General features: G+C 47.4%; 1 non-coding gene across 1 annotated transcript; it reads left to right on the forward strand.

Annotated features, from left to right (window-relative positions):
• Nucleotides 1–9,330: 9,330 nt before the first annotated feature.
• On the forward strand, nucleotides 9,331–9,436 carry LOC114881300. Its single transcript, XR_003790260.2, has one exon. It is a non-coding gene; the product is annotated as a U6atac minor spliceosomal RNA (small nuclear RNA).
• Nucleotides 9,437–21,212: the final 11,776 nt, after the last annotated feature.

Here is a 21,212-nt window from a genome sequence, read left to right on the forward strand (position 1 = left end):
GATGGATTCCAGATTTGGAAATTTCGTTTGAACATGGTCTTGAGATCAAAAGGTCTGTACCAATATTTATTGAGTAATAAATAATTGGAAATAAAGAAGAATTGGAAGAATGGATGAAAGCAGATGCTAGAATACAAAATTTGATAGTATCGACCATAGAGGACCAGCCATTAATACATATAACACAGTGTGCTACAAGTAAAGATATGTGGAACAAATTAAATATGATATATGAGAGAGATAGTGAACAGAGGAAGTGTTCGCTAATGGAAGAACTATTTACGTATAAGTATAAGACTGACTGCGATATGGCCTCGCACATTGCTCATCTTAAAAATATTGTATTCAAGCTACAGAGCTTAGGTTGTCATATAGAGGAGAAAATGCTAATGATGAAAATTTTGACCACGTTGCCAAAGAAATATAGGGTTTTTGTTAGCGCATGGGAATCGACTACAAGAGAAGAGAAAACAATTGACAATCTTACAGCCAGATTACACTGTCCAACAAATTTTAACTTTTTTTCTGTTTTCCGATTCCCACTGGGTGATTCTTATAGTGTTTTGTACGCTGATTACGAATCTGCAAACCGTTTTGCTCCTACACGTACAGTTTTTGAAAAATTTGATTTTGAAAAAAAAACATATTTTTCAGATTTAAACCAATTTTCTGACGTAATTATAAAAGATATTAAAAGATTCTGTAGACTTTCCTGAATACAACGATACCTATCTTTAATACATTGTAAATGTTTAAGTATGTTTAAACGATCATTGAACGCGGAGGGACCCCGATTTGGCACCAATTTTTTAGGATATTTTTCAATTTATCTGAAAAAGCAGAGGTCCAGCGCAAAATCGAATTATACCACGCGATAGAGCAGATTTTTATCTTGAAAAACTACGCAGAGAAAGTTGCAACATCTATTTTTTTATCAAGCCAGAAAGCGAAATAGCTTTGCCTGGAGACGAAGTACCAACAGTGGCGCTCCGCGTCAGGACGGTTCCTCGGCGTGCCGCCTAATGCTGTTGCTTTAAGTCCTGACGCGGAGCGCCACTGTCGGTACTTTGTGTCCCGCGATCGTTTAAACATACTTAAACATTTACAATGTATTAAAGATAGGTATCGTTGTATTCAGGAAAGTCTACAGAATCTTTTAATATCTTTTATAATTACGTCAGAAAATTGGTTTAAATCTGAAAAATATGTTTTTTTTTCAAAATCAAATTTTTCAAAAACTGTACGTGTAGGAGCAAAACGGTTTGCAGATTCGTAATCAGCGTACAAAACACTATAAGAATCACCCAGTGGAAATCGGAAAACAAATTCACTGTTGGACAGTGTTATTAATGGAGGAAGCGAAATGTATCCATGATCATGAAGATGCGGTAGCATTTAAGGCTACAGAGAAGAGATGTTTTAAGTGCAATTCCTCGAGGCATTTGGCAAATACATGTAGAGTAGGTACAAGAGAAGACTGGAAGAAAGGGAGATAATTGAAATGCTATATATGCAATAAAACAGGACATGTTGCCAAATATTGTAGAAATAAAAGGGATGAACATCGAGTAGTGAATTCACCTTGTAGGTTATGTGGAAGAAGGAACCATTTGGAGGAAGATTGTTTTAGCAAACAACAAAATCAGAGAGGAACAAGATATATGAAACAGGATAAGGAGGAACATGAGAAATTGAGTTTTTTAACAGCACATTGTGATACCAGATGTTGGATTTTGGATTCAGGTACGACCAGCCATATGATAAATGACCAATACTATTTAAGAGAGGGCAAAGAAATTGAAACGGAAGTTGGTTCTGCAAAGAAAAATGTATCAATGAAAGCTATTGCTAAAGGAAAAGTAGATTTAGGAAATTGTGAACTACAAGATGTTTTTTTAGTGCCTGAACTGAGACAAAATTTGCTATCAGTCAATGCAATAACTCAAAAAGAAGGAGAGGTTTTATTTAAGAAGGACAGTGTGATAGTATGCAAGAATGGTAAAGAAATTCTTAGAGGACAAAGGAGTCAAAATGGACTATACTGTGTAAAGGATCAACAAATAATCAAAAAATCAGAAACATTTTTAGTAGATCAGCAGAAAAATTGGCAAGAATGGCATAAGAAATTGGGTCATTTAAGTTATGGGAGCATGAAGAAATTACTAGAAATGGCAAATGGAATAACTTTGGAAGATGAAGGATTATATGTAGAAGATAAGACATGTAAGGCATGCATCGAAGCAAAACATTCAAGGATGCCTTTTGGAAAATTTAGAACGCGGGCAAGAAGACCACTTGAATTGATACACACGGATGTATGCGGCCCAGTGGAACCAGTAACTTGGAACAAAAAGAAATATTTTATGACTGTTTTGGATGACTATACAAATTATGTAGTGGTATACTTGTAACGCGTGAACGCAATTTAATTTAATTTTGTTGGATTTGTTGCAACGAAAGTTTATTTTGTTTATCTTGTTTAATTTGTATAACTAGTTTAAGATAGCGTAAGTGGAGTATGTAAATTTTTATGAGTGCGATTCGGGGCTGGCTGGAGTCGCGAATGTTTTGATCATTTTTGAATGAACCAATAATGCGAGAGAAGCGTGCTAACTCTCAACGGCGTAGCCCAGCGTGCGCGGAAAACTCTAGAGTTTTCTGTGGGCGTTGAGCCCCCCGCGTGCTAGGGTTGACGCAGGTGTCGAACTAAGGCCGTTTCCGACCTCGCCAGGAACAGTCTCCTGAGTTCATGAAGGCTAATGCGTGCACGGAAAGAGAAATCTTTCCGGGGCCGCTAGGCTACCGGCGAAACCGGCAGAGTTGGCATCGCGCTTGAGGCGGGGATAATCCCTTAGCTCAAACATTCGGATTAATTGCGAACGACGACGAGCCGTGTCGATGCGCGACGATAGATTCATTCGCTTTTGAGCTTGCCTCGAGTCAGCACCTGCAGAATAAATTTATATTCTCTCCATAATTCCTTGCACAGTCAAGTCATTTTTACCCACCAACGCTATCCCTAATCGTTACAATACTTGTTAGATTCAAAAGGTGATGTATTGGAGAAATTAAAGGAATACGTTTTAGCAGCTGAAGCAAAATGGAATTTAAGAATACATAAGCTGAGATGTGATAATGGAGGAGAGTATACAAGTGGAGAAATAACGGACTGGTGTAGATGTAGAGGGATACAGTTGGATTATACAACACCATACACACCTCAATTAAATGGGAAGGCAGAACGCCTAAATCGTACCTTACTGGACAAAGCACGAGCTTTATTGTTTGAAAGTGAACTTAAAAAGGAAATGTGGAGAGAAGCAATATATGTTGCTGCCTATCTACAGAATAGAAGCCCTGTGAAACCAATATCTAAAACAAGTTATGAGATGTGGAATGGAAGAAAACCAAACTTAGAGAATCTGCAAATTTTTGGCAATATGCATATGTAAAGAGGTTAGGAAATCTAAAAAAATTAGAAAGAAGAAGTGAAGAGTATAGATTCGTGGGATATGGACCGAATTCATATCGTCTATGGGATGAAAGAAAAAGAAAAATTGTCTTATCAAGGGATGTAATTTTTGAAAAACACTATACAGATGATACTATTGAAGATAGACGAATCAAAATTCTTGGTACTAGGATTGAACAAAGAAAGGATGATGAAAAGGAGAAAGAACAGGAAAAAGAAGATGAAGAAGAGATATATGAGGATGCATTGATTGAAATGGAAGAAAATAATATAATACAAGAAGAAGATACAGTTCAAGAAGAGAAATCAGAAAGTGAGGAAGACTCAGGAAGGCCAATAAGAAATAGGAAACTTCCGGGAAAATATAATGACTATGTCATGGCAACATACTCGTACAAAGAAGTCACAAGCGATGAAGAAAAGGAAAAATGGTTGAGAGCCATAGAGGAAGAAAAGAAGTCATTAAAGGAAAATGAAACATGGAAACTGGTAAACATGAAAGAAGCAAATGGAAAAACGATTTTAACTAGTAAGTGGGTTTTTACAATCAAAGAAGATGGACGATACAAGGCTCGACTAGTCGTAAGAGGATGTGAGCAAGAGAAGGAAAGTTTTGACTATGAAAATATATATAGTCCAGTAGTTAATAACAATTCGTTGAGAGTACTGATATCGATAGCAGCGTCAAGAAATTATCATATTACAAAGTTCGATGTAAAGTTCGATTTTTGCATGGGGAACTCCAAGAAGACATTTACATGTACTTACCTGAGGGCTATAAAGAGGAAACAGGAAAAATCTGTAAATTAAAAAAGGCTCTATATGGGTTGAAGCAAGCGTCTGTACAATGGAATAAGAAATTCACAGAGATATTAAAAAGAAAAGGACTTAAACAGTTAAGTGGAGAAAGATGTTTATTCGAAAAAGAAACAAGTACATTAACATTAGCAATCTACGTAGATGATGGGGTTGTAATAGGAGAAGATTTAGGAGAGATTAGAGACTTACTAGAGGAATTATCTCATGAATTTGAGATGAAGACTGAAGAAGAGCCAAAGAATTTTTTAGGTATAGAAATACAAAGAAGTGGAATGGGAATAAAGATTACACAAAATACATATACAAAGAAGATATTGGAAACTTATGGGATGGTAAATGCGAAACCAGTAAGTACACCAATGCAGGCAAATGAACCAGAGATATCAGAAAATAAAGGAAGATTTTTTAAGTTTAGAGAAGCAATAGGAAGTCTTTTATATTTAGCAAATAAAACAAGACCTGACTTAAGTTATGCAGTGAACTATAATAGTAGGCGTATAGAGAAACCATCCAACAAGGATATAATTAGTGTTAAAAGAGCATTCAGATATTTCCAGGGTACAAAGAGCATGGGAATAACATATTCGCCCACTGAGGAAAATAATAAATTGATCGCCTACTGTGATGCGGACTATGCGGGTGATTCAGAAACGAGAAAGAGCACCACTGGATATGTAATTAAATTTTGTGGAGGACCTATAAGTTGGTTGTTCGGGTGATTTTACCGAGTATACGAGTTTGTCTTCGTGTGCGTTTCATCCGAGGCCTAACGTTTTTATCACGGTGCTATCATCAGTTACGCAATCCGTCCCGAGGATTTTCTCATTAATATTGTCGAGAATGTGGTTATGATTAGATGCCCACTGGCGTATATTAAACCCGCCCCGTTTTAAAAGTTCCCGTTAAAAAATCCCGTTTCAAAATTTCAGACGCGTACGGAAAGTCTGCGCGCTCGTCATCCGTGAGCTGCTGGATCGTGCGAATCGCGAGGTACGGAGCAGACGAAACGCCGAATGTGACCGTGTTCATCTCATAGGTTTTAACGCGATCCTCGTAATACCAAAATATCCGTTGGTACTTCGTATCCTGAGGGTGAACGAGAATTTGCCGGTACATCTTCTCGATGTCGGCAGTGAGCACATACGCGTATGTCCGGAATCTAACTAAAAGTGGGACCGATCATAAGCCTATCATTTAAAGAAATATTCGTCTCCGACTTAGCTGACGCGTCGAAAACTACGCGAACCTTCGTAGTTGCACTTGTCGTTTTTATCACAGCGTGATGAGGCATGTAGTAGCCTGCCACAGTCTCGTCGTCAGTCCGAGACATATGACCAAGAGTAATATACTCCTGCATCACCTTCGTGTATTCTGCCTTAAGTATTGCATTCGCGTTTAATTTCCTTTGCAGCGCGTTAAACCGACGGAAAGCGGACCGTCGCGAGTCGCCAAAATCTCTATCGCCTGCGCGAAAAGGCAAACGCACAATATACCGTCCCGACGCGTTGCGCGTTGTATTTTCGCGGTAATGCGTCTCGCATAACGCTTCTTCTGATAATCCCGTAGTTTCGGTGTCTATATTTTCTATTAACCAAAATTTGGCAATCTGTTCTTTTAATTCTGATAAAGCATACGAGATTGCTTGTTTTTCCGCGTTTTTAGCGCGCGCGATTAGCGCTCGGATCGACGTTTCTCTCCCGTCTCGGTCTTGTTACGAGCGGCGTTTCGTTCCATTGTAAGCAAACGAAACGTGAATGCGTTTATAAATTTATAAAACCGATCCAACGTGGGAAGAGTGTCTAAGTCCAATGACTCTTCCCATTTCTGCAGAACTTCGATGGGCAACGCACGCTCGAGAATCCGAATAATCAAACTGCTATCGGGCGTAACTCCTAACGAATGAAGCATGTTCAAATGTTGGCGAACATCGTCGGCTATTTTCACGATCTCGGTGGACGTAATCTTCGTCGGCGCACGTATATTAATAATCGCGTCAAAATGTTTCGACACGAGAATGCGCCGCTTTTCGAACCAGTCGACTAAAAAGCGCCATGGGTTTTGATTATTCTTCGCGCTCACGGCATAAGCTGCAATCTTATTTAACGCGTCGCCCTTCAACGAATTCCTCAAATATAAAAACTTTTCTAAATCGGAAATATCCCCACGTGCGTCGATCAGCATCATAAACATATTTTTGTACGACAGCCATTTATCCAAACTCCCGTCGAATTTTGGTAATTCCGCGACCGGTAGTTTCAGGGTACGGCGCCCTTCCACCAACGTAATATTTAAACCCGTATTACCGAGCGTATCGTTCGTTCGCGCTACCGATGTACCGGCGTCTTCCATCCCTTCGATCGTACCCGCGCATTCATAATATTGATCCTGAGTTTCTTGCAATTCGCCTAATCGCTCGTTATTCGGGTCAATGATCGCCAGTTCACCATTCAGTTCCTCGTACGCGTGTAGTAATTCGGTCACCCGATTCAGCCGCAATTTAAAATTAACCTTATCATATTGATTCGACGCGACGCAATTCGCGAGCTGCGTGACCTGAATTTTTAGGGTTGTTCGCCTTTGATTAATTACTCTAATTCTATCCATAATGAAAAAGTTGTCTCAATCTAACGTTCGCAATAAACTACACTAAAAACCGATTGAATTTAAGTGAACACGGCGTTAAGCACCTCAAAACGACACTTATGATACCCTTATGATTATATATTGTGAATTACTTAACTTATGGTGATGGACACCTGTCAGCAGTAGGCAGCAGCCGGGCAAGAGGTTCTCCAGGAGACGATGGTGGTGGCTACCCTTGAACTCCTCGATATGGTTCACAATCGCACTGGATGCGCAGAATAAAGCACTGTTGTGTCTCTATATATTACTGCACGTGTACGAATTGATAACTTGTGAAATAACTCCGATAAAAATCGAAAAATACTGATCCAGCTTTGTAACGTGTTTCCACGTCAAAAATCAAGATAAGAATGGAAATGGCCTGTTGGTCATTCGCAGCCCCTATTATTTCAAAGGGTTTACCCCTACAAAGGGGTAGCATCTTGATTTCGAAGAATTTCGCACGGAAAAGAAAATGACCTGACGGCCTGCACACGATTCATTTTGAACGTTGCATTTACGTTGAGTTTTCTAATTTCCGATTATAATTTCATTGATTTATTGCTCACACCTCACAGGAGGCACCAAAAAATGTAGCGTCGAAACCTTTCCAACATGGAGAAGTTCCGTATTTCAGATTAAGATAAGGAATGAGGTAGGTTAATAAATAAATTTAATAATAATTGAGCCAGAAATATTTGATTTTATTGACTTTCAAAAAAGAAGGGGAAAAGCCATACGGTATAAAAACTGCTGATTCTTAAAATGTATTTAAGAAAAACCAAATTGAAGCGAGGTGCGAGCGATCGTATGTAATATTATCTTATGTCGTATTTAAATCAGAATAGTCACATGTGAAGCCATTGCTCTCCGGCTCATAAGTACGATTGCGTGTATCTTGTGTATTGTGTAATCAGGGTGGTTACATGGACCAAACCCTAACCAGGTCGTCATGACCTCGGATGTTTTGCATTGCGCCAATATAATATATAATCAGGGTGGTTACGTGATGTAACCAGCCCTACCGGTCGTCGGATGACTGTAATAGTCGACATCCGAACGACATCCGAGTATTCAGGGTGGTTACGTGATGTAACCAGCCCTGCGGGTCGTCGGAGCGACTGTATTAGTCGACATCCGAACGACATCTGACTATTCGAAATTCGAAAGACATTCGGCTTTTGCACTCGCGAACTAACCATGTCACGACCGCGATCCGAACTGTACGAAGTCTTCTAGCCGACTAAAAAGGCAAACAAAAAATACCCGGAAATCGCCTGATAACTCTAGCATAAGAGGGGTGGCATTTGAAAATGTCCTTTGTTTCTTTCTTTCTTCTATCGATGACGCACAAGGGACAGCGGAACCATTAGGTCATTTATCACTTGCACGTGTTTTCGTGGGAACGAACCGAGCGAAAACCGATAGACAAAGGCCCTACCTTGACTCGTCCTTCGAATCAAAGGGCTATTCCCGGCGACGAACGCGCTGGGCCTCTTAAGATCATAAACTTCCCTCGATCGACAAAGGTTCTCAACCGCGTCCGAACATTGGTGTTCCAAAAAACAACCAGTTGTGGTATTATCTAACACTGAAGCTGTGTTTATAGCCATAGCAGATTGTTGCAAAGAGTTGTTATACATAAAATATATAGTTGAGGAATTATTAGAGACAGAACTATCGACAGAGCTACACGTGGACAATCAAAGTGCGATTCAAATGCCGAGAAATGGAATATATAATAAAAGATCAAAACACATAGATGTTAGGTATTATTTTGTAACAGAAAAAATTACAGAGAATAAGATTGAGATAAGATATTGTGAAACAGCGAAACAACCTGCGGATATTTTTACAAAGGCATTATGCATGAATAAGGTTACACAACATAGAAATGTTCGAGTGTCATAAATACAAAATAAAATTTGTTATACGTATAGATTTTAAGAGTAATGTATAAGTATGTAAGAGGAATGCGATTAAGGGAGAGTATTGTAGATGGTAATCGATCCCCTAGTTACCGACTAGGGAATATGTTCGTTTTTTTATCCGACTTTTTTTTTTTCATATATATGTTCACCAATTACGCCGAGACGGATTGACCAATCGGAACGAAACCTTTTGCATCGGGTAGTGTATGTCTCCCAATTGGTCCTGTTAAAACAACATTGGTAATTATTTAGAAGTTGGTCCTCCTCACCGATTTTCGTGACCTTGAAATATGTTGTCCAGGTCATCATTCTGAACAACTTTTCCCTATACATGTTACCGCCGCTCGGCCTTAGTTTCCGAGATATTCGTAAAAAACTTCAGTTATACTTATGTCACCAGTACACTGTATTCCGGGAGAAATGGAGACTGAATAGTGATTGAAAGAGTGATTGAAGTGGTTTGAGGTTAGGGTTAGGGTTAAGGTTGTGTAGTATGAAAGAAGAGACGTTTAGCACTCCCCTAGACAAGGATGGAAACACGTATAAATTGGTAAGGCACTGCCGTCCATTACGGCTCTTACCACATTTTTTTCTCCCCTGTGGCTGGGGGATAGAATACAGACACGGTAACCCCTGCCTGTCGTACAAGGCGACTAAAAGGGGGGCGCTTGCTGCTGTCGAAGTAGCTTCACAGATGACCCGGGGCGATGCCGGTGGGATCTACGGAACCTGGCAGGGCCTCCCTTGCCGGTAAGGCCTGGGTCGGAGAGGCGAAAAGGTGGCTGCGGCGTCGTTGAGTTCTCCAGGGGCCAGGCTGCGTGGCAGTCTGGTGCGGGTAGCGAACCCGGTGTGCCCTAGCAATTACACCGTAACTCAGTGGTCACGTCTCGCTGGAATGGGGGGTTTGCCTTCATTGGCCGGCCTGCGAGGATGGCAACCTCTATAAAAAATCCCTAGCCCCAAGCTGCGGTACGCGGTGATGAGGGTGCCCCTGGAGTCAGCGCCAGGGGTGGCTGGTGGGTGCACCAGTCCCTAGCAGCCAACCCCGGGGTACCTGGCGACCCCCCGGGTGTATTAGCCTTGCCCGGGTAAGGCGGCTCTGCCCGGGTGGACCCCTAGACCGACCCACTAGTGGGACCGGAATGGATAATTTTGACACAACCAACAAAGAAACTGGACGGGATGATTCGGCAACGAAAACTGCAACGGATACGGACAAAGCAATGAATATGAAGGATGTACGGGTGCTGCTTGGCATCCAGGGGCCAACAGGCTTTGTTGCGCCTCGACCCCAGAGGGCAAGAAGAGGGGGGAGGCGTTCCTCTACATCGGGGAGGAGAACCCCAGCTCGGGTGCACAGCGAAGACGACTCGGACGAGTCAGGAACTTCCGCTGCTTCGCTCCACCGCCCCGTGAGGAAGAGGGGAAGGCCACCGACCACCACTCTGGCGCGGGCCAAAGAAGAGTTCCTGGAGGCTAAGAGGCGGGTGGCGGATTTGGAGGATGATGAGAGAGTGCTCGACCGCTTTCTCCCTCCACCGGCCCCAAGCAAGGGCAGCATCCCTCTGCCAGACCAGGAACAGCTGGAGATGGAGCTCCGGTATGAGCCATTAACAGCACTGGCGGCACAGGCACTGGAGCTTACTGCTGATGTGGAGAGGGTTGCCTCCGTTTCGAAGGGCCTGAAGGAGACTTTCCAGAGGTCCCTCCGGCTGGCTGCCAGGCGCATTAGGGCCATCAATATTGAGATGGCCAAGAGAACGACGCCGGGCAGCGGAGCGGAGGAGATAGCGGAGCTGAGGCGTCAGCTCCGCCAGCGGGATGAGCAGCTCGCCAAACAAGGTGAGCAGCTGCTCACGCTAGGCAAAGAGCTGGCGGAAGTCCGAGCCCGCTTGGGGGCTGTCGAGGCCCCCATCTTTGTCGCCCCCGCCCGTGCCGAGAAGATGATCAGGCCGGCCTCCCCCCTCGAGGTTCAAGGAGGGGTCAAAAAGAGGAGGCCTGATCAGGAGGTGGCCGTGTCCGAGCCAGCGGCTGGCCCCTCCTGGTTGGATATGGCCCCGCCTACCACCATCCCGGCTAAAAATTCGCAGATCCCCCTTCGGGGGAATGGGGGCGCCCAAGATTCGCCGGGTGGTGACGGTGGACCCTGAGGGAGGGGACATCCGGGTGTGTCTTGCTGCCTTAATGCAGCAGGTCTCCTCCCTTAGGGCAGAGTTTGTGGCGTCTCGAGAGGGCGGGGTGGCCCCGCTCCACGGGTCGCAGGGGCATAATGCTGCGGGGGCCAGGGCCGCCCCAAGACCAAGCCTGCTGTGGGGGCCAAGGCTCCCACGCCGAAACCCTCTGGGGGGAAGAAGGTCACGCCGCTACCGAGGGAGGAGGCGAAGATGGAGTCGCCCCTGGAGGCGAGGATGCGAGACATTCAAGAGGAGACCCGCCTTGCAGCCCAGGGGGAAACTTGGGCCACGGTCGTGGGCCGCAAGGCCAAAAGGGCCCAAAAGAAGGAGGAGGTGGCCGGGGTTCCAATGATGCAGCAGCAGGGAGCTAAGGCTACCCCCAAGAGGAGTGCTGTCCCTGTCCCAGCCCCGGCCAATAGTGGCAAGAAGAGGGTTGCCAGGCCGCCAAAAACAGCGGCCGTCACCTTGACTCTGGCCCCGGAGGCGAAGGCTACGTACGCCGAGGTGATGGCCACCGCCCGCGAAAAGGTCGATCTGAAGACAATCGGGATCACTGAGATTAGGCCCCGGCGGGCGGTCACTGGCGGCCTGGTACTCGAAATACCGGGCGAACAGTGCACGGAGAGGGCGGCTGCGCTAACCGGCCGCCTTCAAGAGGTGTTCGGGGGCACCGAGGTCCGGGTGTCTCGCCCCATGAAAATGGGCGAGATGAGGCTCTCTGGCCTGGATAACTCGGTGTCCTCGGAGGAGGTTGCGGCGGCTTTGGCCGCTGTGGGGGGTTGTTCCCCAGCCGATGTTAAGGTCGGGGAGATCAGGATCTCCCCTGACGGCGCTGAACAAAATAGCCGCCTCCGGGAGGATCCTGCTTGACTGGTCGTCAGCCAGGGTCGAGGCGCTGCCGGCACGGCCTTAGCAGTGTTTCCGCTGCCTCGAAAAAGGCCATGTGAGGCAGCGGTGCACGTGCGTGGTGGATCGGTTCGATCGCTGCTATGTTGGCGGCGAGTCGGGCCATAAGGCCGCCACATGCAGCGCCTCCCCGCGGTGCCCCTTGTGCACCGACTAGGGCCGACCCGCGGGGCACCGGTTGGGGGCGAAGTCGTGCGCCCCCAAGTCCCGGAGGCCCAATAAGGAGAAGGGCGCCGTTCAGGGGGTTGTAGCACCCCCCCCAACAAGCGCAGCAGCAGCCAACTAAGGCTGCTGCGCCTAAGAAGGAGAGGGGTGGCAGGTCCGCCACCCCAAAACGAGGTAAGGCCGTGGAGGCGGCCCCCTCGAAAAAGTAATGGGGCCAAACGGGCCCATAATTCAGGGCAACCTGAACCACTCGGCCAGGGCGCAAGATCTTCTTCTGCATCACCTGGCCGAGTGGAAAATTGGGTTGGCTGTTGCCGCGGGGCCGTACCGAGTCCCAGACAGACACGACTGGTTCGGGGACGATGACGGCTCCATGGCAGTGATTGGCACCGCCATTGCCCTGCCCCTACGCTAATAGAACGGGGGCGAGGGTATGTGGCGGTGCTGTGGTATGAGATCGCGGCGGTGGGCGTGTATTGCCCGCCCAGTTGGCCCCTCGCGGCTTTTGAAGAGTGCTTAGGCAGGGTGGGAGACGCTGTCTCCCGTTGCTACCCCCGGCCGGCAGTCGTCCTCGGGGATTTCAACTCCCATGCCCAATCGAGGGGGTCCCCGAGGACTGACGCGAGGGGTGAGGCGGTACTCGAGTGGGTGGCGGAACTCGAGCTCCGGCTGTTGAACCGGGGCTCGGTCAGCACCTGCGTGCGCGCTCGAGGGGAGTCGATAGTTGTTCGCGACACACTCGGCCGCACGCTTGATGCAGAGTTGGAGGGTGGTGGAGGAGGCGGAGACGCTCAGCAATCATCGCTACATCCGCCTCGGATTCTCCACCCCCGACCGTCGCCCGCCGAGCGGCCCATCGCCGCGGAGATGGGCGCTGAAGAGGCTTGACAGGGAAGCGCTGATGGCCGCAGCCCTCGCTGTGACCTGGCCGGAGCAACCGGTCGGTCCGGTCGCGGATATAGGGGAGGAGGTTAAATGGATCAGGGGCACGACGAAGGCGATCTGTGACGTTGCCATGCCCCGGACCAAATGCCTCCCCAGACGGGACGCCTACTGGTGGTCGGGCGAAATCGCAGACATTCGGCAGAATTGCAACGTCGCCCGACGCCAGTGGCAAAGGGCCCGTCGGAGAAGGAACCGCGACCCAGCGGGGGAGGAAGAGCTGTACGGGTGCTACCGTGTATTAGTGGTAACTCTGCAGCTGGCCATCAGGGAGGCCAAGTCCCGGGCATGGCAGGAGCTCCTCGGATCTTTGGATACCGATCCGTGGGAGCGCCCTTATATGTGGGCAATGGGCAAATTAAGGCCCTGGGCGCCCCCAGTGACGGAGAGCCTAGACCCACAGTTCTTGGGCCAGGTGGTGGACACGTTGTTCCCTCGTGACGACGGTAGCCACCCCTGGCCTCCGGCGGTCCAAGTGGAATGGACCGACGACATGGGGGTCACAGAGGGGGAGCTGGCCGAGGCCATCAGACGCATGGGGGCTCGGAACACCGCTCCGGGCCCCGATGGCGTCCCCGGCCGGGCCTGGGTATTGGCCCTGCGCGTCCTTGGACCGCGATTGAGACGCCTCTTCAGCACCTGTCTTAAGGAGGGTGTATTTCCCTACGCATGGAAGGTTAGACGACTGGTCCTGCTAAGAAAGGAAGGACGGACCGCGGAGAGTCCCTCCGCGTACCGGCCCATAGTTTTGCTCGACGAGGTCGGGAAGCTTTTAGAAAGCGTTATAGCTGACCGCCTCGCCGAGCACCTATCCCGGGTAGGCCCTGATCTGGCCGGGTCGCAGTACGGTTTTAGACGGGGGCGCAGCACCATCGATGCGATCGACTCGCTGCGCTCCCAATGCGACTCGGCCACGTCCCGGGGCGGGGTGGCGTTGGGCGTTTCACCCGACATAGTGAACGCCTTTAACACCCTGTCGCATGGGGTGATAATGGGGGCACTCGCTGAACATGAAGTGCCCCCAGTACTGAGAAGGATGATCGGGGACTACCTACGGGATAGATTCATCGAGTATGTGGGCCGGGACGGACGTGTCTATCGGAGGGACGTCGATGAGGGTGTACCCCAGGGGTCCCGTTTGGGGCCCCCATTGTGGAATGTGGGGTACAACCCAGCTTTGCGGGTCGTGGTCCCGGACGGTGTAAGCATTACGTGTTTTGCAGATGACACACACATGTTTGCCACCGACCGGGACTGGGGCAGGACCAGTCGTCTAGCGGAGATTGGTGTGGCTGCCGTCGCAGCTGCGATCCGGAGGCTGGGGCTGCAGATAGCGCCCCACAAGACCGAGGCGATGTGGTTTTACTCGTCTCGGCGTGGGGTTGCACCACCGCCCCAGGCTTGGATCCGGGTAGGTGACACCAGGGTCGTGGTGGGTGAAGGGTTCAAGTATCTTGGCCTCCACCTGGACAGCCACTGGCACTTTGAGAGGCATTTCGACCGTCTGGCCCCCCGATTAGACGGGGTAGCGAACGCCCTTGGGCGGGTGCTGCGCAATATCGGGGGACCGAGCGAGAAGGTTCGCCGCCTTTACACGGGGATCGTGCGGAGCGTGGCCCTATATGGATCGCCCATATGGGCCGAGGCCCTGATGGCGTCTCGCCGCAGCCAAACTTTGCTGCGGCGAGTGGAAAGGAGGATGGCCATCAGGGTCGTGAGGGGGTACCGCACGATCTCCCACGCGGCGGCGATGACTCTGGCGAATCTCGTACCTTTCAAGTACGAGGCGGAGGCCTGCGCCACGATTTTCTGGCGCTTGCACGGCCTCCGCCAGGCTGGAGAAGACCCGCCAGAGCGGGCGGTCGAACGGGAATGGAGGTGCCAGACCCGACAGGAAGCCCTGCACCGGTGGCGACGCGAGGTAATCGCGAGTGGCGCCGCCGGCTAGCGAGCGGACGGGGCGGTCCTTCCCGTCATCAAGAAATGGCGGGACCGCGGCTTTGGTCGGATCACCTTCCGGACCACACAGGTGCTCACCGGGCATGGTTGCTTTGGTGACTTCCTGTGCCGGATTCGTGGCGCGGCGACGGCTATATGCCACCACTGCGGGGCGGGGCGGGACTCCGCGCAACACACACTGGAGCACTGTCCAGTGTTTGCGCGGGCCCGTCACGCCCTGCAGTGCGAGTTGGGGGTGGATCTCTCGCCGGCCAGTGTGGTAAAAAATATGCTCGCCGGCGAGGATCAGTGGAGGGCGATGACCTCCTTCTGTGAGGAGGCGGAGCGGGGTCGGCAGAGAGCCGACCTCGACCCCGCCCGCAGGAGACGGCGCCGTCGGGGGTGGCCCCCCGACGGCACAGTGAGCTGAGGAAGACGGGGTGGTGGGCCTTGATAATCCTGCCCACCGCCCCTAACGAGATGAGGGGGGGCTTCGGCTTCCCCACCAAAGTAGATGTAGTGGGGGGATTGGATGGGGATGGGATTGTAGTGGGAGGGGACAAGCCCCTCCCCCCATCACAGATCCAGCGGCTCCTATTTGGAGTCGCTGGGCCGCAGGTGGCCGGGGCTGGGGCCCCGGTCGCCATTGCACGCGACCCGGGGAGTGGGCGGCGTCGGGTGTGGCCCCTGACGTCGGCGTAGCAGGCACTTAGGGGGAGGGTCAAAGGTTAGATCCTCCCCCGAGATGGGGCGCTATGCGCCAAGGGTGGGGGGGTCCCGGTGTTGTTCGTTAGAGGTCCCGGGGCCCTTACCACAGCCCTGTGCAGGTCACCGTGGGGGTTTTAGCCGGTAAAAATCCGGCACTCCCCCCGACCCCTCCCCAGGGGGGCTAGGGACGTCTTTGGAAGATTTCCCCCACGAAAAAAAAAAGGGTTAAGGTTAGGTTAGGTTTAGGTTAGGTTTAGGTTTAGAGCGTACATGACGTGATACAAGAGCTAATATTCCTCGTTATGGAACTCGTACGTCTCATTACGTGGAATATATAGCTGAGTTTTTATTCCGACGTCAACATGATGTTAATGAGCGTATAATGGCATTTTTCGACATGATGGGCGAAATGTTTCCGATTTCTGACAAAACACAAAATGAATAATAGGTATACAATATATAAAAAGTGAAAGAAAGAGTAATTATAACGTGAAAAAATCAAAAACAAAACCCTGACCCTAACCCTAACCTCAAACCACTTCAATCACTTTCTCAATCACCATTCAGTCTCCATTTTTCCCAGAATACAGTGTACTCGTAATCTAAGTTTAACTAAAGATTTTTGCAAGTATCTTGAAAACTAAGGCCGAGCGGCGATAACATGTATAGGGAAAAGTTGTTCAGAATGATGACCTTGACAACATATTTCAAGGTCACGAAAATCGGTGAGAGGACCAACTTCTAAATAATTACCAAAGATGTTTGCAAATATCTCGGAAACTAAGGCCGAGCGGCGGTAACATGTATAGGGAAAAATTGTTTAGAATGATGATGTTGACAACATATTTCAAGGTCACGAAAATCGGTGAGGAGGACCAACTTCGAAATAATTACCAAAACAGTTCATAGTTTTTCACTCCGAACGCATTTTATTGCAAAAAAAACGCACTATTTCATGTATGTGCGGCGTACGTTCGCCGATTACTCCGAGACTGTTAAGATTCGAAACTCTGAAAGCTCGAATCCTCGGGTATTGCAACTTCGTGCCGTCTAAATCGAAGGACCACCCACTGATGTGGGAACAAACTAAACACTTGCTGATTTTATGCTTTATTACTACTGGTTCTGATTCCAGTCAGGTTACTGGTTAATACAAGAATGTGTCTGGCGCGAGTTTTCTTAGAATATATATGCTCAGGATTTTCCTTCCAGTGCGCCCATTGGCTTGATACCTTCTGGTGGGGTACTGGTATCTTCGCATGAGGGGTAGGTGGCGAATTGGCAACTCTGGGGGTTTTCCCAAAGTCACCAAGCGGTGCTCGGTGACCGACGAAATCGTTAGTATCCGCGGCCGGCTCACCCTTCGGGTGTGCGTGGTTTACGACATGGCCTTGGTATCGAAATCTAAAATCTCTGAAATTGCTGCAATTAAGTAGTCTAACCATTGCAGCCGTGTCGCGCAAATGATGTCGATAATAAGGGTCTTTCAAAATAGCTGTGTTTGGCTTGCCATGTCATAAACCTTGCCTGGCTGAAACTCTAACATGCCGCCCACCTTGAACATGTACACATATTCAATATTGCATGTATTTATTATACGATACTGAATGCTTTACTATGATGTGGCGTCTGTCGATTATTCGACGGAAGAATTAACTCCGTCACGTCACTTAAGGGATATTATATGTTATATCTTATGAACGAATACCTAATTATTAAACATAATTTCTATACAAATACATTAGCATGGGTATTTACATATTTACAGGCATCTGCCGAGTTGTATACAATATATGTACATCGTTGCTGACGTGACTATGAGCTGAATGAACCTCTCTTGTTGGATTGGTTATACATTAGACTCTATGGGTAGTATACAAAGTTTTGTAACAGGTCGGTTGACTGTTGTAGTAGGAGTCTTCACGGTTGCTACTCTCGTGATGCCATCCTTGCCAGGGTGTAGTTGGATGACCCGTCCTAGGCTCCACTGTAGAGGTGGTAGATTATCCTACTTGATAATGACCAATGTATTGACTGCAATTTTATTTACAGAATTTTGCTGCCATTTGTGTCGTAGCTGCATATGGTGTATGCACTCCTTTTGCCACCGTTGCCAGAAATGCTGGAACATTTGCTGAATTAATTGGTATCCATTCAGTCGATTGGTTCGGACATCCAGGAAGTCGTGTGTTGGTAATGTGTTGAGAGCAGTACCAATCAGGAAATGACCGGGTGTTAATGGAAGAAAGTCTGTAGGATCTGAAGAAAGTGGGGAGAGCGGACGAGAATTTAGACAGGACTCTACTTGCGTACGTAATCACCGATTACACGTTTCAGGTGATGTTTCGCTGACCTAACAGCTCCTTCCCATAAACCACCAAAGTGTGGTGAGTGTGAAGGGATTAAACGCCATTCTATGCATTCCTGACTCAATTCATTCGCTATTCTTTCATTGTGATTTGCATCCTTAATTAGTGCTCCTAGTTCTGCTAACTCATTGCGTGCACCAATGAAGTTTATGCCGTTGTCTGACGCAATGTATTGACAACGTCCTCGTCGGGCAATAAATCTTTGAAGACAATTAATGAACGCGTCGGTACTTAGATCGGTGGCTAATTCCAAATGTACGGCCTTGGTAACGAAACATACGAAGATGCACCGGTATGATTTAATTGTTACTTTACTTCTAGTTTTTTCCTTGGTATGAAATGGGCCTGTGTAATCGACACCGCAGGTATAGAATGGTCGTGCTGGGATGACCCTGCATGCAGGTAACTGACCCATTTGATGAATTTCGCTTATTGGTTTTACACGAAAACACCGTACACACCTTCGTAAGATTCGTTTTACATTGTTCTTACAAGAAACAGGCCAATAATGATTATGTAGTGATGTGATTATCGCTTGACACCCTGCTTGTAGCAGTCTATTGTGCTCATGTGTAATTATGAGGACAACGAATGGGTGTTTGGACGGTAGTATGATTGGGTGTTTCTGATCGTAGCTTAAGGGAGCGTTCATTAATCTGCCGCCCACCCTGAGTAATCCATGATTATCCAGAAATGGATTTAGTGATCGTAGTGAACTTGAATTTGGAACTGACTGTCGCGATTGTAACGCTGCTATCTCATTCTCAAATGCTTCCTCTTGTGCACAACGTTCTAACCGCGTTCGCGCATCTTCTAACTCCACCGTTGTTAACGGACCTGTATTAAGAACTGTGGTAACCCTTCTCTTGTCAATCCTTAATTGCGTATTTTTTACAAATCTCAGGCAGTATGCAGTGACCCGAAGTAAACGCGTATTCAGTGCTAGATGCAATTAGTACGTTCCGAATTACCCTTTCTTCCGGAGGGGGGGGGGTTATGAGACTGTCCGCTGAAATGGGCCATAAATTTGACTCTTCACTTAACCACGCAGGATCTACCCACCAAATTTTGGCTTGTGCTAATACTGACAACTTAACACCTCGCGAAATCATATCAGCGGGATTATCCTCGGATGCTACATGTTTCCAACTGTCAATTGTTGTTAATGATTGTATCTCTGATACTCGGTTGGCTACGAAGGTTTTCCATCTGGTTGGTACACTACGGAGCCATGCGAGAGTGATGGTCGAATCTGTCCACAAGTGTTCGCTTACAGTGGTTGAATTTAATGCTGACTTACTTTCTGAATTAAGTTTGCTAACAATAACGCGCCGCAGAGCTCTAACCGTGGCAAGGAAACTGATTTGAGGGGTGCCACCCTCGATTTTGCATATAACAGTGCGGTTGTCCATTGACCTGTTGTGTCTCGAGAACGCAGGTAGACGCAAGCCCCGTATGCCCTCTCCGACGCGTCTGAAAACCCATGCAATTCTAATCGCGTTTTAGTGTCTAATTCATTTGAAATTGTGCAACGCGGGATTATAATTGTTTGAATTCGTTGAATCTCCTCACGGTATTCTAGCCACTGAGTACAAAGATCTTGAGAAACCGACTCATTCCAACCAGCCTGAATTTGCCATAAACGCTGTAAGATCAATTTAGCTGTCACAATAAGAGGACCCAATAGACCTAATGGATCAAAAAGCTGTGCATTCGTTTGCTATTACCGAGAGTGATCATAAAGTTCAACTCATCGGTTTTTGGTGACCACAATAAACCTAATGTTTTTCGATCCTTCTCTACTATGATTTCCTGATTGTTATTGCTATTCTCTAATGGGATACTGATATCTGGGCAGTTTGTTGCCCATTTACGGAGATGCAAGCCAGACAGAGACAGAATATCTACGATTTCGGATTTCATCCTGCTGATTTCTACCGTAGTTTGAGCACCCGTCAATAAGTCGTCTACATAAAAATCGTTGACTATTACCCTACTGCTCTCTGGAAATGTTTCCGCACAATTTAGACCGACCTCGCGTAATACTCGTGTAGCTAGAAACGGAGCGGAAGCGGTGCCGTATGTCACTGTGTTTAATTCAAATTCTTCGATCGGAGATTGAACGCCATAAAATCCTTTGAAGGTTTCTCTGTTGCGGATCGATTAAGATTTGTCGATACATTTTAGCTATATCGGCTGAAAGAACGTATTTGTGACATCTAAATTTAATTAAAATTGACACTAAATCACTCTGAACGGTGGGTCCAATTGACTGTGTATCATTCAATGATAATCCTGACGATGATTTTGCTGAACCATCAAACACGACACGGACCTTTGTCGTCGTGCTACTCGTTTTGGAAACGGCGTGATGCGGGAGATAGTATGCTAATTTTGTTGTTTCATGAGTTGCTGAAACGCGTGACATGTGCCCTAATAATTCATATTCCTTCATAAATTCGAGGTATTGCTGTCTCAGTTGTGGTTGCTTAGTCAATTTTCTTTCCAACGCGTACAGACGTCGCTCAGCTTGTTGTCGCGAGTCACCTAAGTCTTTAATATTATTTTTGAACGGTATGTTAACTATATAATGTCCCTCACTGTTCCGTCGCATCGTTCGTTGAAAGTGTGCCTCGCATTCGTCTATTGCTCTATTTTCCTGTGGATTAACTTCCTCGAGAGTCCAAAATCTTTCTAATTGTGACTGGAGATCCTCGTGTATAGTTAAGTGACACGTACTTGTTAAACGCGGTTCCTTGTTAACCCAGGTAAACGCACCACCGAGAACCTACCCAAGTTGCGTTTTTTGGCAAACTATACCTGAGGGGCATTTGTGCTGACCGACACATAGAAGTGCCCAGAATAGGCTTGCCCCAATGAGCATATCAATGGGTTTCGAAATGTTGAAATCTGGATCGGCAAGTTCTATGTGACTTGGAATCTGCATTCTGTCTCGCATTAACGGGAAATTGGGCATGTTCGTTGTGATGGTGTCTATTAATAAACAATCTATATTATCCTGATACTTGTTATATTTGGAATGAATGGTCATCGTTGTTTTCCCTTTAATAGAATTCAACGCCTTTCCTAAACCAGTTACCATTGACTCTATAGGACTTGTTCGACTACCAATTTGTTTGCAAACTGCTGATGTGACCAAGTTCGC

The sequence above is a fragment of the Osmia bicornis genome, chromosome 11 (genome assembly GCF_907164935.1).
Source record: "Osmia bicornis bicornis chromosome 11, iOsmBic2.1, whole genome shotgun sequence".
Classification (NCBI taxonomy): Eukaryota; Metazoa; Arthropoda; class Insecta; order Hymenoptera; family Megachilidae; genus Osmia; species Osmia bicornis.